The sequence below is a fragment of the Eurosta solidaginis genome, chromosome 2 (assembly GCF_040869045.1).
Source record: "Eurosta solidaginis isolate ZX-2024a chromosome 2, ASM4086904v1, whole genome shotgun sequence".
Classification (NCBI taxonomy): Eukaryota; Metazoa; Arthropoda; class Insecta; order Diptera; family Tephritidae; genus Eurosta; species Eurosta solidaginis.
Window position 1 is genome coordinate 78,466,233 of NC_090320.1, and position 17,253 is coordinate 78,483,485.

The following is a 17,253-nucleotide window of genomic DNA, read 5'->3' on the forward strand; positions in this document are numbered from 1 at the left end:
TCGCCGTAAGTTAAACACACATGCAACACATGCTCCAACAATTTTTGCCGTTTGGATTTAACGATATATGTATGTGAGCTGAAGAAATATGAAAATTCCTGCATAATTTGAAATTTATAAATGAAAGCAGTTTTGTTTATAATAAAACTGGTAAAATTAGTCGTTGTTTATGAGATTGGTACCTTTTTTTATTTGTAAACTGATACATTTCTTTCTAGGCTCACGGCAACACTGCCAACAAGTCTGAAAAGGGTTTCGTTTTCCCACGATTGTATACGCAACGTGCATTAGTACGTTTTTCTACTACTACTTCCTCTAACGCTACTACTTCAAAAATACTTTTTTAAATACTTTTATGTATATATTGCAAAATGAATCGGCTCATATAATTAAATATATGTGAAGGCGAAATGAATGTCAATAATGCGCTGCTTGACATAAAGTCGACTTCAGTCTATGGTTACTCCGTTTTTCGTATTTCTTGCCAAAAAATGTATGTTTTTGTTTTCGTACTATTGCAAAACAGTTTCGGAATTGGTTTTCGAGGTTGAGAGAGAATATTTTCATTTCAGTTTTTTAGTGTTTCCGCAACCTTCTTGCGATGAATATCGTTTGAGATGAACCGTACGATATTTCCAATGTATTTGTTTATTCCCCTAACACCCCAAAACACACAAACGTCTCACCTAGCACTCGCTGGCACTGAAACTGATTTAGGAGCCCAAAATAGGCCCATCCCTGGCGTAGAGGTATGCAAACAATGTGCAGAGCCACCACCCCATGAAGCTTGTCAGAAGAAATTCTGTGTAAACTGCAACGACAGACACGGTTCAAACGATCCCACATGCCCAAGCTTTCTGAAACATAAAGCAATAAATAAAAAAAAATTGAATATAGGTGTACAGTTAGAGAAACATGGAAAACATACAATACTAATCCATCAGCCTTCGAAATAGTACCCTTTCAAAAAACAACAAACAAACCAACAACAGCAGAAATCATAAAAAACCATATCTCTATTACGAAAGCAGCAGAGAGTTTAAACAAAAACACCAACCTTACAACTCCGAACACTAACGAGTCAAACAATGAAAAGCAAAATGAATGAAAGACCAGCAACAAAAAACATACATCATCTACTTCTAACACAACAACAAATACAGGGAAAAAAACGGTCCAAACGGAAATCTACGCCCCATCGTTACCAAAAACAATAACAAATACAAACGAAACAAACAATACGCGCATCGAAACCAATGCCATTGAAATGTCATTCATTGCAGAGAGTAGTGACATTGAAATGTCTCCATGCTCTCAACTTTATAAGCGATTTCCAGATCTCAAAACTATCATTACATCTAATACATATTGTAAGGAATATTAGCAGCACTAAGGAATACTATCATCTCTAAGCCGATGCTAAGCAGTGACTTGATGCACATCAATAATTCAATCATTATGTCTACACGTGTGTACGTACACGCAGGGGAGAAGCAACGCACAAACACATGCATATATCTTATCTGAGGTGCTCACAAGAGAGGGCAATAATACAGGTCAAAAAAAATTTTTTTTTTGTTGTATATGGGTTTTGCCCAAATATTCGAATTTTATGTTCAATTCTATAAAAAAAAAATGCGATTACGAATCAAAAATATTTGGTTTTGTAGAAGTTATAACGATTTGAAAATTTAGCATTTTGCACGAGGCTAATGTAGGTCCTTTCGCGCTATTTCGGTCGATAGAGGGCGGCGGGTAGCTACCTGATGCAGCGATGCATCGAAAAAATATCTACTTAAAGCACAACATTCTCATCTTAAAAAAAGAAACCAAAAAAAATGTGGCTGAGAAACAGTAAAAAGGAGATAAAAGGTCCCAGATACACATGATTTTAGGTAGATTTGGCAATTCGTTAAGTACATATTAAGAAACTCATCGAAAATTTTACTGACGGATTGGCAGGCCTAGCAATAGATAGCGTTTTTGTAAGTAAAATTTTTTTTAAGAAGCTGTAGTTTCTTGGGTCACTCGTGGGCGACACTATGTTTTTGCATATCACAGCATAGTGTACAAGTACAAGTGTGTTGACTTATCTGTCAAGCATTCTGACAGGCACTCGCTGGATTCGGAATGACAGCGAATTCAAAATGGATACCATTACCGAATGCGCCGAATGATTGAAAAATTGAAAAAGTCGAGACGATTGGTAGTCAAAAATGTTGTCGTTGAGACCAAAAATGCGACTCTAGACCTGAGATTTCCATCAGGTGAGCGAGGCTGTTTGTAGTTTTGACGTTTATCGCTTAGTGAACACACTTGTATAGGTACACTATGTATCACAGAGGAATGATGTCTTCGAGAAGTTGTAAACGAGCGGCTAATTCGTTTCGCTATATATGTGGCGAATGGATTAAAAGAAGACAAAAAAAGTTTGATTTAACTAAAAACACAAGGATTTCCGAGACCTACCTAGCCTACTTCAGTCTACCTGTTAAAAACCAGGACAAAAAATGGGCTCCACATGTTTCATGTAACTCTTGCAGAAGCATTCTGGAGCGTAAGTTTATTTTCTCTTTTTTATTGTACTAACTGTTTCATATATATACACATGATGGAATTATAGAAGGTGGCGGATGTAAGCAGTCTCTCGCTCTAACGCCGCCATCTTGAACGCCCTTAGAAATAAGAATGTGATCGCTTTACAAAACTCCCTTTTTATTCAGAGGAAAAAATGTGGGTTTACATACCAATTGCTTTCTCTGAAAAAATTTACAACCGCATCACTTTTTTTCTCAAATTCCGCTTTGTGTTGACTTTTCTATCATTCAAACGTGTGACAATTCTCATTTAATAGTTTTGTTTGATTTTAATGAATATAAAAGTTAGCTGATTTCAATTAAAATTTCACAAAAATCAATATAATGCTATTCAAATGGAAACGAATGTCCGACACCGCAGGCAGCTGGTGTTTAATTGAGAGCGATCCAGGTGTATTTCCGGATCAATACGTGAATTTGGATGTAAAGGCGTTCAAGTGGAGGAGATTTAGAGTTTAGATCTTGAACCTGACCTATTTAAAGACCTCGAACCCATACATGGGCTCATTTTCTTTTTAAATGGGTGCAGGATAATGAATCATCAGCATCCGTTGTACGCGATGATCGTCTACATAATATATTCTTTACAAAGCAAGTCATTAACAATGCATGCACAACACAGGCAATACTTAGCATTCTGTTGAACCGTGACCATGAAGACATTAAGGTGGGACCAACGCTTACTGAATTCAAAGAATTTTCGCAGTCCTTTGATCCTTACACAAAAGGCCTTACTCTAAGTAGTGCACCAAAAATTCGCTCAGTGCATGACAAACCCTTGATGAGCTAGATACAAAAAATTAAAATAAAGATGATGTTTATCATTTTATTGGATACATACCAATTAATTGAGGTTTATATGAATTTGATGGTTTGAAAGAAGGTCCATTGGATTTGGGTGCAGTATCTTCCGAAGAAAATTTGATTGATGTTGTACGTCCCATAATTGAGAAACGTATGCAAAAATATAGCGAAGATGAAATACATTTTAATCTTATGGCCCTACTGTCAGATAGATTGAGAATATATCAGAAGAAAATCGATAAAATGTTGGCGACTGTTGACGATGCTATGGATACTGGAGATGGTGAAGATCGTCAGACGGAAATAACAAAACTGCGTTCAAAAATTGAATATGAAGAGGAAAAATGGAAACGCTATAAGATTGAAAACATTCGGCGTAAGCACAAATATTTACCATTCATCGTTGAATTACTTAAAATGTTGAGAGAGCAAGGTCAATTAATGTCCATATATGAAAGGCAAAGCTGCTGTATCTAAAAGCAAATCTTAAGCGTTGAATGTATCTATTTTCCTTTTATTTTAAACAATAAAATGGAACTATAATTCAACAGGTGTCAACATTTTAATACATGGAGGTGCGTAACAAAATAATTGACCTTATGACTTTCCTGGTTGTTTGGCTGGTGGCTATGCTGGTCGGTCGGAGAGACCTCGCTCGCTCTATCGCCATTTTCATGCACATTATATTCCCATGGAACCAATTACGTAATATACGCTGTGTTTGTTTTACTCAAACCATTTGGTTAAATCAAAATATCTCCTGATGTCTTTAATGGAACATTTTGATACAGCCATTAAATCGGGTAGCAAAAAACAGATTTTAGTTCGATACCTAATGTGCTAAAGTGTTGGGCTCTCACAGACGAAGTGGGTGACTGTTTCCTTACAACCGTCCTCCCCTGCCCTTCAAGGGGATTGACATTCTATCCCAATGCAGGCCAAACAACCAATATTCTGTTCTTGTGGATGTGATCCTGAATATATCTTTTCTAGGCATATTTAATAGAAACTCTGTTCTTTTCTGGTTGTAATCAGGCCAAGTTTGGTGATTTTACAGGTATCCGCTGTTTTTTTGAAGTTTGAGGGTATGTCATTCTGTATTAATAAAACAATCGATTCACCGTTACTGCCTCAGAGGTGTCTCACGATACACCAGCGTACTATCACTTGGCTGTCCGAGTATAAGCATATCTCAGGAAAGTACAGTCCTTCTATACCTCGTAGCTCTGCTTTATTTGTATTAATGTCGTTTTATGTGGCGGGTTCCAAGCCCAGGACGGGGATTATGGCTACATTGCACCTTTTTATTATGACCCCATTGATCTATAAGTCAGCCGCCCATGATGATCATATCCATTGAATGGCTATCAGAAGCTTTTCTACCGTGCGAAGAGGGCGGTATGACCTAGAAGGTTTCAAATCGTTTGCGTGCTAGAACCGAATCTATATCCGGCATAAGACTATCAACATCCAACATTACCTCAAAGCATTTGGTGAGTGTCTTTGCCGTTAAAGCAACAACGTGCGCTACATAATGAAGACGAAGGCTTGGGCAGATGTGTACACGATCTCTTCGGCCCCGGAGCCCCTGCCTACAGTTCGCCGCAGCGTCGAATTCAATGTTAGGTGGCCAAAAACGGATCTTCATTAATATTCCACCAAATTAGTATACCTGCTGCCTTGTCCGTCCTCCTGTTGTGTGTTGAATATCTTTTCCCATCATGTAATATATTAAAAACTTCCTTAGTAATACTCCAGAAGAGGAGTAGACTCTTAATACACGTTCAAAAATGGCGTGAAAGTGTTCGAAAGACACGTTTTGACCTCGGTGCCAATAATCTGAGCAATGACCCCGGGCCGCTCCAAAACCGGGGTAAGATCCAGGTCTTTTTTCGCAGAACACTTTTCTGTATAAAATAAAAAATTTTTTTTTTGCAAATATCTTTTGGCGTTAGTGAAATCTTTCAGGTTATTGATGCCAAAGTTAAAACATGTCTTTTGACACCTCTGCCGGCATTTTTGGTCGTTTATTAGCATTCGAACCCTGTCCAAGAATATTACCAGCAAAATTGATGCGTTCAAAATAAACTTATAAGCTGCAAACGCGACAAAATTTAAAAAAGCAATCTTCATTCATAACTTTTCTGATTAAATTGCCCAAAAATCAATCTAAATACACTCCTTTCTGTATTTAATCATTATTGAAAAAGTAGGAATTTAACTACCATTTCAAAAATGGGCCCTCTTTTATGCCCCCCTTCTCCTGTACTTCCAAAATACAGCCTGGAGCTCACTGCAGCTAAAGGCGTTCGATATGATATCTGTCAAATCTTCCGCCACCTTCTATCATTACATTATGATATATACATATATCTACATATATATAATTGCATAATAACTGAAATTGTTATGAAATGCTTTGCGTTTTATTATAGTTTGGTACCAGGGTGAGAAAAGAACCATGAAGTTCGCAGTGCCGAGGATTTGGAGGGAACCGAGTAATCATGACACTGATTGCTATTTTTGTGTAGTGAAACCACTGAAAGGGAAACGTTTAAGGAAAACAATATATCCGGAACTACCATCGACATCCGCTCCAGAGTTATTAGCATCGCGGCTTAAACAACGAAATTTACTTACCTCTGATGTTCGAATATCTCAGCAAAGAAAGCGTCATGAAGAATTTTCTTGTTTCTACAGTAAGGAAGATGGACTCTGTTTTTGCTATGACGTGAAAGGTTTATTTGAAGCAATTGGTATTCCTTGTAATACAAATGAATGGCGCCTCTTCATCGACAGCTCAACAAAAAGTCTAAAAGCAGTTCTACTACACAATGGGAACAAATTTCCATCTATTCCACTGGCACATTCCATACATCTCAAAGAAAATTGTGACAGTATTAAAATGCTATTAACTGCAATCAAATATACGGAATACAAGTGTGAAGTTATTGGAGACTTCAAGATGGTTTGTTTTATCACTGAAATGCAAGGTGGATATACCAAACACCCCTGGTATCTATGCCTATGGGATAGCAGAAATGATGCCGCCCACTATCGCCAAAATCATTGGCCTGACCGTACTGAGTATGGAGTGGGAAGATTTAATATTAAACATGAAGCAATTGTCGATCATAAAAATTAATTGATGCCGCCATAGCATATTAAATTGGGGCTTATCAAACAATTTGTGAAGGCTCTTAATATTGAGTCTAAAGCTTTCAAATATTTGCAGACTTTTTTTCCAAAGCTGTCAGAGCCGAAAATTAAAGCTGGAACCTTTGTTGGCCCTCAAATAAAAAAAATTATGAACTGCGATATTTTCCCAGACCTACTTATTAATGAGGAGAAACTAGCGTGGAACAGTTTTAAGGCAGTAGTTCATGGCTTTCTTGGAAATCATAGGGATGAAGATTATGATGAGCTGATAACTGGCATGATTACGAATTTTTCCGCCATCGGATGTAGAATGTCGCTAAAGATGCACATGTTACATTCACATCTGGATAAATTCAAAGATAATATGAGAGCTTATTCATAAGAACACGGGGAGCGATTCCATCAAGATATAATGGAGTTTGAGAAACGCTATCAAGGCCAGTATACGGAAAGCATGATGGGGGACTATATTTGGACGTTAATAAGAGAAAATGTTACCGAATATGGCAGGAAAAGCAGGAAAAAGCATTTTTAAACATTTAAACTGTATTCTAAAACTAAATTTATAAGAATAAATCAAATCTATGTCAAATTTTGATGAATTTTCATGTTTTTCATTTTTCTCATTTTTTTTTTCGAACAAAACCAAATCAAAAACTTTTTTATGTTCATATTCTTATTTCTGGGTGCAAAAGCAATAAACAAAATATACGCACGACCCATATACAAAAATGTTGTTGACCAGTGTAATTTGTGCAAGTATTACTCACGCGCATATGAGAAGCTATAAAGGTAGTTGTGGCTGGTGATTTTGTAGCTGATAACTAACTAGTAAGTTCTAGAATGGAAAAGCCTAGAAGTATGCAACGAGGAAACCAGACAGTATAAAAGGCGACAACAGTAGAGGCGCGAGAATCAGTTTTGATTAAGCACGCTATCTGTCGAGCAATAGTAGAGTTATTTATTGTGAAGTACTTTAATAAAGGCCATTTTGCATTATTAAATATTGGAGTACTTTATTCAACAGTTTAGTGATTCAATTCCACCTTAGCAGAAGGTTGCAAATAAGAGGATTTGCAGTAAAATCGTTACATTATAAAAGCACACTTCCAAACTCAAAGCAACAACAATAAAAACAACAAACTCAAACATTCAATAAAACCTCAAACTGTAACTTTTAACTCAAATGGATATTGGTATTAATTTATTAATCGTACATACAAGGATTCTCTAACAATAAATGCATAAACATAAGCCAGTAGTGGAATTCACCAACTTATAACGATACGATTTGTCGAGATTTTAATTAACGATTTTGTCGATTGACTTATCGATTGTACTATTCACTAACACAGTTTTAACCAGGCATGCTTAACCAACGAACCGATATCATTTTGTTACGATAATTAACGTTAATAAACGAAAAAAAGTCATTTCGTTCCTTTTTGAACGTTAAGAACGTCAAATTAACGAAATGATTTTGTTTCGTTTTCTGCCATATCAAAACGAAATCAAATCGTTTATGTTGATTATTAATTTCAAACTATGCTGGCAAAGCTGATTGATGGCGGAGTCATTAAAGGTGAAAGCATTAGCCAAGCTGATTGCAACTTTTCTCATGAATTTTGACAGTACGAACATTTCTCAGAGTATTTTTGACATTACCATCAACGAATTACACAAACAAATTACATGGAGTTTGTGTGTGTATGTCCGCTCGCTGTTACCACCTTACGGCTTCACCATGGCTATATTATTGCCAGCACAATTCAAACATAAATTATCACGTTTTTGTTAACGTTTTTAACGATAACGAAACCTTTTCGTTTCGGTTAAAAACGAGATACAATTTATCTTGATAATTTTTTTATCGATAATATTTCGAAGTGTTTCAACGGAAACGGTGGAAATTTTTTGATAAACGATTAGCTTAACGTTAAGGTGCATCCCTGGTTTTAAGCCGGAGTCATTGGTGCCGTATGTCGTATCGCTGTATCCGTATCGCTAACAAAATCAGCTGTTTATCGTTACGACGGTAAACCAAAACCCAATTGGTTGGCTACGATACTGTTACGACCTTAGCGGCACCAATAATCGATTGCATTGATTCTCATAAGGTTGGTCGAATCAGCTGTTATAAGGTTACCGATACGGTTGCCGATAAAGCACCAATGTCTCCAGCTTTAACTACTCGAAATAGTTGACATTTAAATTTCAGCACAGCTTAACGAAACCTAAAAAATGCGAAAAACACAAAAGGAATGCCAAAAATAAATAAATTCTATATACTAAAGGCTTGGTTTCCTTCAAAAGCGGTACCGCTATGTTACGACCGCTAAACAGCGGCCGGTATACTCACCGTTTCTAGCGGCAACGCTTTGTTGGAAACTACGAACTGTTAAGGCAGACGAGTTGCAAAAGTTAATTTTACATTTTGTCATGTTTTTTTAGTTTTTTATAATTTTTCTTTTAATAAACTCACAAGAAAAAAATTTCAATTCAAAAATGTTTATTTTATAAATAATTTGAAATATTTGACAAAATATTCACCGCTTTGACAATAGCAGTGGGAAAAACGGTGATGAACGAGTTTCTACCGTCATGACGGCAGGGTTGTTTCAAGCTGTAGTCATTGGTGCCGTTTGTCGTATCGCTGTAGTCGTATCCCCAACGTAATCAGCTGTTTATCGTTACGACGGTAAACCAAAAAGCAATTGGTTGGCTACGATACGGTTACGACCTTAGCGGCACCAATAATCGATTGCATTGATTCTCATAAGGTTGGTCGAATCAGCTGTTATAAGGTTACCGATAAAGCACCAATGTCTGCAGCTTTAAGCAGGAGTCATTGGTGCCGTATGTCGTATCGCTGTAGTAGTATCCCTAACGTAATCAGCTGTTTATCGTTACGACGGTAAACCAAAACCCAATTGGTTGGCTACGATACGGGTACGACCTTAGCGGCACCAATAATCGATTGCATTGATTCTCATAAAGTTGGTCGAATCAGCTGTTATAAAGTTACCGATACGGTTACCAATAAAGCACCAATGTCTACAGATTTATGCCCGGCCGCTGTATTACGTTACGGTGAACTTCACCGTCTTCTTAGTTTCCACATAATTACTTTTACATTGCAATATTTTCGACAACGTACTCTACCTCTATGTAACGGCCGCTATTATAGTTAAATAAACTATCACCCCTATTCTGCATTTCGATTACGTTCCCGTTCTCCGCTCCGCTTTAATCGAAGTTTGGTATTCTGCATTACGACGGAATCGTAAAGAGAAGAGGAAGAGCAAATGATTTTTCGAAATCATCTGTTGGTACGGAATGTGTGAACATTGGAACAAAATAAATTAAAGCAAATTTGTAAAAAACACTGAAAAGCGTTTATATTTTATTATCCACGCCATTTTGTACAAAAAAAGCAATAGAAGATATTGCCGCAGTGTTATATTTTTTTGAGTGAAGTGCTTTCATAATTGTAAGTGTGTTTTTGTCGTTCTTTTGGCCAATTCCCTGCCGTGGCCACCAAGTTTTGTTAAAACGGATTCTTGCACGAATATAGTTGACATTTTCTGAATTTTAAGGATGCTAATTTCATTGCACTGGCCTAAAATACTTTATAAAGGTTTATTTATTCCTTCCGCAAGGATTGTTTACGTTTTCGCTTCACCTTCCTCTACGCCGGCAGCTTGCTTTGGCATATAACTGGACCCAACGAACAGACACAAATTATAGCTGTCTATTATAATGGAATCAATAGCCGCGGCATATTTGTGGAGTTGGAAAGCAACGCATACGAAAATGGCCAGACGAGAATGGAAAGGCAAATATTGCGACATTTGTGTAATACATTTGAGATGAGTGACGAATTGTAAGAAATTGAACTTAAAAGTGGTAAAGTTTAAAGACTTATTCTCTTATTTAGCTTCAAAAAAAACTTTCGACTTAACAAGGATGCTTTCAAGTATGTGTTAGATACTTTTGCGGGGCAAATACGTCCAAGGACTTCGACATCGACATGTTGTTTTTGACCTGGAAACATATAAAAAAAACAATCATCATCAAGCCTTCTACGTTTCTTAACAAGTTTTACTTACATTTTTGTTAAAATTCTGTTATAAATTAATAAAAAAATAAAAATAAAATATTTTCCGCCAACTAATTTGCAACTTAGAAAAACGGAACTACGATCGAAATGCAGAATACAAAAAATCGAACGATTCGAAGTTGGATCGAAAGAGATTGGAACACAGAATACCAAAATTGCCAAATCGAAAAAATTCCAATCCAAGTCGAAATGCAGAATAGGGCTGTATATTTTATTTTTTATTTAATAATTTGGGAAAAATTTAAACAACGTGACATCAGGACGGACAAGGCGACAGCTGTTTCGATTATACCTTGTAAATCTCTTCAAAGCCTTTTCTCCCGGGAGTGGGAGTCGAACTCGCACTCCTACGATAGTTGAAATGGTTATAAACGCATTCAGCTACGTCGTGCCTTAGTTGTTGTAAAGTTTTTCCCAATTGCCTTCTTTTTGCATAGTTTAATCTTTTACACACTGCATACTTCGTATGCAACTATGTGCCAAAGCTATGCTTGGTACGGCGGTTTTCAAAGAAACTTTGGTTTTGTTGCTGTTTTTGTTCTATTTATAGAACTACAACGAATTAACCAATTTTGTCTGTTTGTATGATTTTAATAATCGGGGATTGCCCATATTGCTTTTATAAATGTATGAAAACATTTATTTGAAGCAATTTTTTAATTTTATAATTTATTTAATAATTAGGGAAAAATTTAAACAACGTGACATCAGGACGGACAAGGCCACAGGTGATTCGATTATACCTTGTAAATCTCTTCAAAGCCTTTTCTCCCGGGAGTGGGAGTCGAACTCGCACTCCTACGATAGTTGAAATGGTTATAAACGCATTCAGCTACGTCATGCCTTAGTTGTTGTAAAGTTTTTCCCAATTGCCTTCTTTTTGCATAGTTTAATCTTTTACACATTGCATACTTCGTATGCAACTATGTATGTGCCAAAGCTATGCTTGGTACGGCGGTTTTCAAAGAAACTTTGGTTTTGTTGCTGTTTTTGTTCTATTTATAGAACTACAACGAATTAACCAATTTTGTCTGTTTGTATGATTTTAATAATCGTGGATTGCCCATATTGCTTTTATAAATGTATGAAAACATTTATTTGAAGCAATTTTTTTAATTTTATACCATTTAACCATTTCAACTATCGTAGGAGTGCGAGTTCGACTCCCACTCCCGGGAGAAAAGGCTTTGAAGAGATTTACAAGGTATAATCGAAACAGCTGTGGCCTTGTCCGTCCTGATGTCACGTTGTTTAAATTTTTCCCAAATTATTAAATAAATTATAAAATTAAAAAATTGCTTCTAATAAATGTTTTCATACATTTATAAAAGCAATATGGGCAATCCCCGATTATTAAAATTGTTGAAATTCTATTTCATGTGGCAACTCTGTTTTTCATTTGCAACTTGTAATCGCATTTTTTGCTTTGCGAATTCTTTCTTTGTATTCGCCATTTTAACTTGCGAATAATTCTTTTCTATCTCTGTGTATCTAACCGACGTTGAAGTAAGTCGAAATAAAACATTCTTTATTGTTCAGAAGAGCGGCTGTTTTTATTTTAAATTAGAGGACCTCCAACAGGTTATGGGCCCAGCCCCTACATAAAGTGCTAAGAAAAATGAACAATTCCTCGTTTTTTAATGTTGAGAAGTTGGATGAGTCCAACTATGACGCATGGTGCGTTCAAGTAAAAAGTATACTTGTATACAAGGAGCTCTGGGATGTGGTGTCAGGTGCACTTATGCAGCCAGCTACAGAAGCCGAAGACGCTGAACAAAAAGCATGGAAATCGAGTGATGAGAAGGCCATGGCAACAATTGTGTTAAGCCTAACGCCAATACAAATTGCCTACGTGAAAAAATGCAAAACAGCAAAAGAAGCATGGAGTGTGTTGCAGGATATACATCGACCAAAAGGCCCTGCGCGAAAGGTGTCTTTATTTAAGCAGCTACTGGATATGCGCATGGCAGAAAGTGATAAGGTACAACAATATCTAAGCAATTTTTCGAGTATAGTTGAGAAGCTAGCAGAAATTGGTATAGATCTGCAGGAGGAGTTATTTGTAATAATGCTCCTAGCTAGTCTTCCGAAGTCTTTCGAAAATTTAGTTGTCGCGTTAGAGTCACGCGATGAGCTTCCAAAGCTGAGTTTGTTAAAAATTAAATTGCTTGAGGAAGAGCAACGTCGAAAAATGAGTGTGTCGCCTATTGCAGAAAGTAGCGTGCAGGTTTTCATGGCACATGAAAAGGGTAAAAGCAGTGGCAGCAAGTCGTCGCAGCGAAGTAAATGTTCTAGAAATCGATCGAACTTAAAATGTTTTAGTTGTGGACGCACGGGTCATTTTGCTGCACAATGCAACAAAAGCAACAAAAACCAGGAACAGACAGATAAAACAAACGAGAAACCAAAAGCATTTACTCTGTTCTCAGCGTTTGAGTCAAACAACTTGCAGTCGAACGTATGGTGTATCGATAGCGGAGCCACGTCACATATGTGTTGTGACAGAAACATGTTCGATGAGTTGAATGAATACAATGAAAACATTTTGTTAGCTGGTAACAAATGTATAGAAGCAATGGGAAAGGGAACAGTTCGACTAAAAGCAGAAGGGAAAGAAATCCAGCTGATTGATGTACTTTATGTTCCTGTATTGCAATGCAATTTTATTTCAGTATCGAAAGCAGTGAAAAATAACCTTTGTGTTAAATTTGCAAAAGATTTTGTCACGGTATATGAAAACAACGGCAGCGTAATATTGCGTGGAAACAAAGTTGGTGGTATATTTTTGTTCACAGAAAATAAGAAAATGTTATTCTTTGCAGGCCAGCAGAATGAAGCAATGAAGTGGCATGCACGGTATGGTCATTTGAACTATGACAGCATGCGTATGCTTGTAAACAAAAATTTAGTGAACGGGCTTCAAGTAAATGTGCCAAAATCTATTCAGTGTGTTGTATGTATGCAGAGTAAATGTGTAACAAAACCATTTACATCAAGTTCAAATCGAGCAAGCGAATTACTTGAACTAGTACATACAGATGTATTTGGGCCAGTAAAAACATCGGCTGGTGGTTCGAAATACGTATTGACATTTGTAGATGACAAATCAAGATATGGTTTTGTTTATTTAATGAAGCACAAAAGCGAAGTTTTCAGTAAATTTAAAGAATTCAAGGTTTTCGCTGAACGTCAAACTGGGTGTCTAATTAAAGCCATTAGAAGTGACAATGGCACTGAATACACAAATGATTTGTTTCAGGAGTATGTAAAAGATTGTGGCATTTTGCATCAGTTCACGGTACCCTACACTCCGCAGCAGAATGGTGTAGCTGAACGCTATAACCGGACATTGGTAGAGATGGCACGGAGCATGCTAATTGGTGCGAATTTGAGTGATACATTATGGGCAGAAGCTGTAAATACTGCAGCCTACTTGCGAAATAGGTCACCAACAAAAGCAGTCGATGAAATGACGCCTTATGAGGCATGGTATAAAAGAAAACCAGTTGTGTCACATCTAAGAACATTTGGATCAGTGGCTTACGCCTTAGATAAAAAACCTAAAAGTAAATTTAATGCTAAGGGAAAAGCGTATGTAATGGTTGGTTACGGTAGTGCTACCAAGGGCTATCGCTTGTATGATTCTGCCACAAGAGGAATTATTTTAAGACGTGATGTATCATTTATAGAACCAACTATTCCGAAAGAAAATCTAAACGTTGATTTATATATTTTAAAGTCAAATCAAGATAAGCCAGGTGAATGTGTAAGCACTGAAGACAAGCTAAAGAGTGAGTGGGTTAGCACTGAAGACAAGCCAGAGAGTGAATGTGTTAGCACTGAAGACAAGCTAGATAATGAACGTGTTAGTGCTGAAGACGACCCAGAGAGTGATTATAAATCTGCAAAAGAAGAAAGTGATGAAGAGCCTGCTACTAAACAAGTAGGACCTGGTCGGCCTAAGTTGGTGCGGTCAGGGAAACCAGGAAGGCCAAAGAAAGAATACCATTATGCAAATTTTCTGAATGATGTTGATATTCCGAATACAGTGGGTGAAGCCATGTCTAGTGACCATGCAAGTGAGTGGCGTAAAGCAATGTGTGCTGAATATCAAGCTCTTTTAGACAACGATACATGGGAGCTAGTAGATTTACCAAAAAATCAGAAAGCCATAAAGTGCAAATGGGTATTTTCGATCAAGAAAAACAAGAACGGTGAAATTGATCGATTTAAGGCAAGGCTAGTAGCCAAAGGGTGCAGCCAAGTATATGGGGTGAACTATACCGATACGTTTTCACCTGTGGTGCGGTATTCTACGATCCGTACAATTTTCGCGTTAGCTGCAGAGTACCAGCTATACCTACACCATGTTGACGTTTCATCTGCGTTTTTAAATGGTATCATAGATGACGAAATATATATGGTGCAGCCTGAAACATTTACAAACAGCGAGTATCCCAATAAAGTCTTAAAGTTAAAGAAAGCTTTATATGGTTTGAAACAGGCAGGACGTCAATGGAATATGAGGTTGCATGACATTTTAATTAATATTGGTTTTAAACAATGTGTAACAGAGCCTTGCGTATATACGAAGCATCACGACGGGCACATCAATTTGTTAGCAGTGTATGTAGATGATTTGCTAATAGCCAGCTCAAACAAGAAAGAGATGAGCTCTATTAAACACGAAATTTCGAAAAGACTGCAAGTGGTAGATAAGGGTCCTGTTCAATTATTTCTTAGTATGGAAGTCGAAAGGGAAGGTGAAAGGGGCGCAATAGCTATACGACAAAAAGGGCAAATCAAAGAATTGCTGCAACAACATGAAATGTTAGACTGTCGTCCTATAGCAACACCACTCGATCCTAAGCAACAAATATTATGCGCTGATTCTAGTTGCAAGCGCGTTGGCAAACAAGAGTACCAGTCGCTGATAGGCTCGTTGTTGTATCTGGCGTTGTGCACAAGGCCAGATATTATACATACAGTGTGCAAGCTTGCGCAGCATAATAATGAGCCACATAGCGAACACTTGGCAGCGGCAAAAAGGGTGTTAAGATATTTATGTTCTACGATTGATTTATCGCTCACGTACAGTAAGAAGGGAACGCCGATACAATGCTATGCTGATGCTGATTGGGGTGGAGAGTCACTCGAGCGCAAATCGTTCACTGGCTATGTATTTCTTTTAGCCGGTGGTGCGGTGTCTTGGGAGTCGAAGAAGCAATCAACAGTGGCCTTGAGCAGCACCGAAGCGGAATACATATCGTTGTCAACTGCCGCAAAAGAGGTTATGTTCATAAAACAATTTTTGGACGAAATAAATGTACATAGGCCTGACAAAATTGTTGTAAATGGTGATAATTTAAGCTCATTACATCTTATCAAAAATGCTGTATACCATACAAGATGTAAGCACATAGAAATTAAATATCATCATATAAGAGATATGTATCAGAAAAATTTAATTGAATTACAATATTGTTCAAGCTCAGATAATATTGCAGATGTATTTACGAAAAATCTAAGCAAGTTAAATCATAACAAGTTTGTAAAATTGTTAGGTTTAATCTAGTACATGTAAAATAACTTCAAAGTTTTTTTGAGTTAAATTATTAATTTGTGACTGCAAATGAATACCAGATTTGAGGAGGAGTGTTGAAATTCTATTTCATGTGGCAACTCTGTTTTTCATTTGCAACTTGTAATCGCATTTTTTGCTTTGCGAATTCTTTCTTTGTATTCGCCATTTTAACTTGCGAATAATTCTTTTCTATCTCTGTGTATCTAACCGACGTTGAAGTAAGTCGAAATAAAACATTCTTTATTGTTCAGAAGAGCGGCTGTTTTTATTTTAAATTAGAGGACCTCCAACAAAAATCATACAAACAGACAAAATTGGTTAATTCGTTGTAGTTCTATAAATAGAACAAAAACAGCAACAAAACCAAAGTTTCTTTGAAAACCGCCGTACCAAGCATAGCTTTGGCACATAGTTGCATACGAAGTATGCAATGTGTAAAAGATTAAACTATGCAAAAAGAAGGCAATTGGGAAAAACTTTACAACAACTAAGGCATGACGTAGCTGAATGCGTTTATAACCATTTCAACTATCGTAGGAGTGCGAGTTCGACTCCCACTCCCGGGAGAAAAGGCTTTGAAGAGATTTACAAGGTATAATCGAAACAGCTGTCGCCTTGTCCGTCCTGATGTCACGTTGTTTAAATTTTTCCCAAATTATTAATTAAATTATAAAATTAAAAAATTGCTTCAAATAAATGTTTTCATACATTTATAAAAGCAATATGGACAATCCCCGATTATTAAAATCATATATTTTATTTTATTTAAAGAAAATCTTTATCCACATTTATTGTAAAATGAGAATCAACTAACAAATTATTTTTGAAGTATTTAAAATTTTTCTTGAACAAAAGTTTATACGATAAAACAAAAAATATTTAAATTTATAAAGTACAAAATTAACAAGTAAAATTTAAGAATAATATAAACCCTACAGCTATATAGCGGCACCGCTTTCGAGGAAACCAAGCCTTAACTGCTTTCAAAA

General features: G+C 36.6%; 1 pseudogene; it reads left to right on the forward strand.

The window, feature by feature from the left end:
* Positions 1-2,942: 2,942 nt before the first annotated feature.
* On the forward strand, positions 2,943-3,943 carry LOC137242230 (ubiquitin carboxyl-terminal hydrolase isozyme L5 pseudogene; annotated as a pseudogene).
* Positions 3,944-17,253: the final 13,310 nt, after the last annotated feature.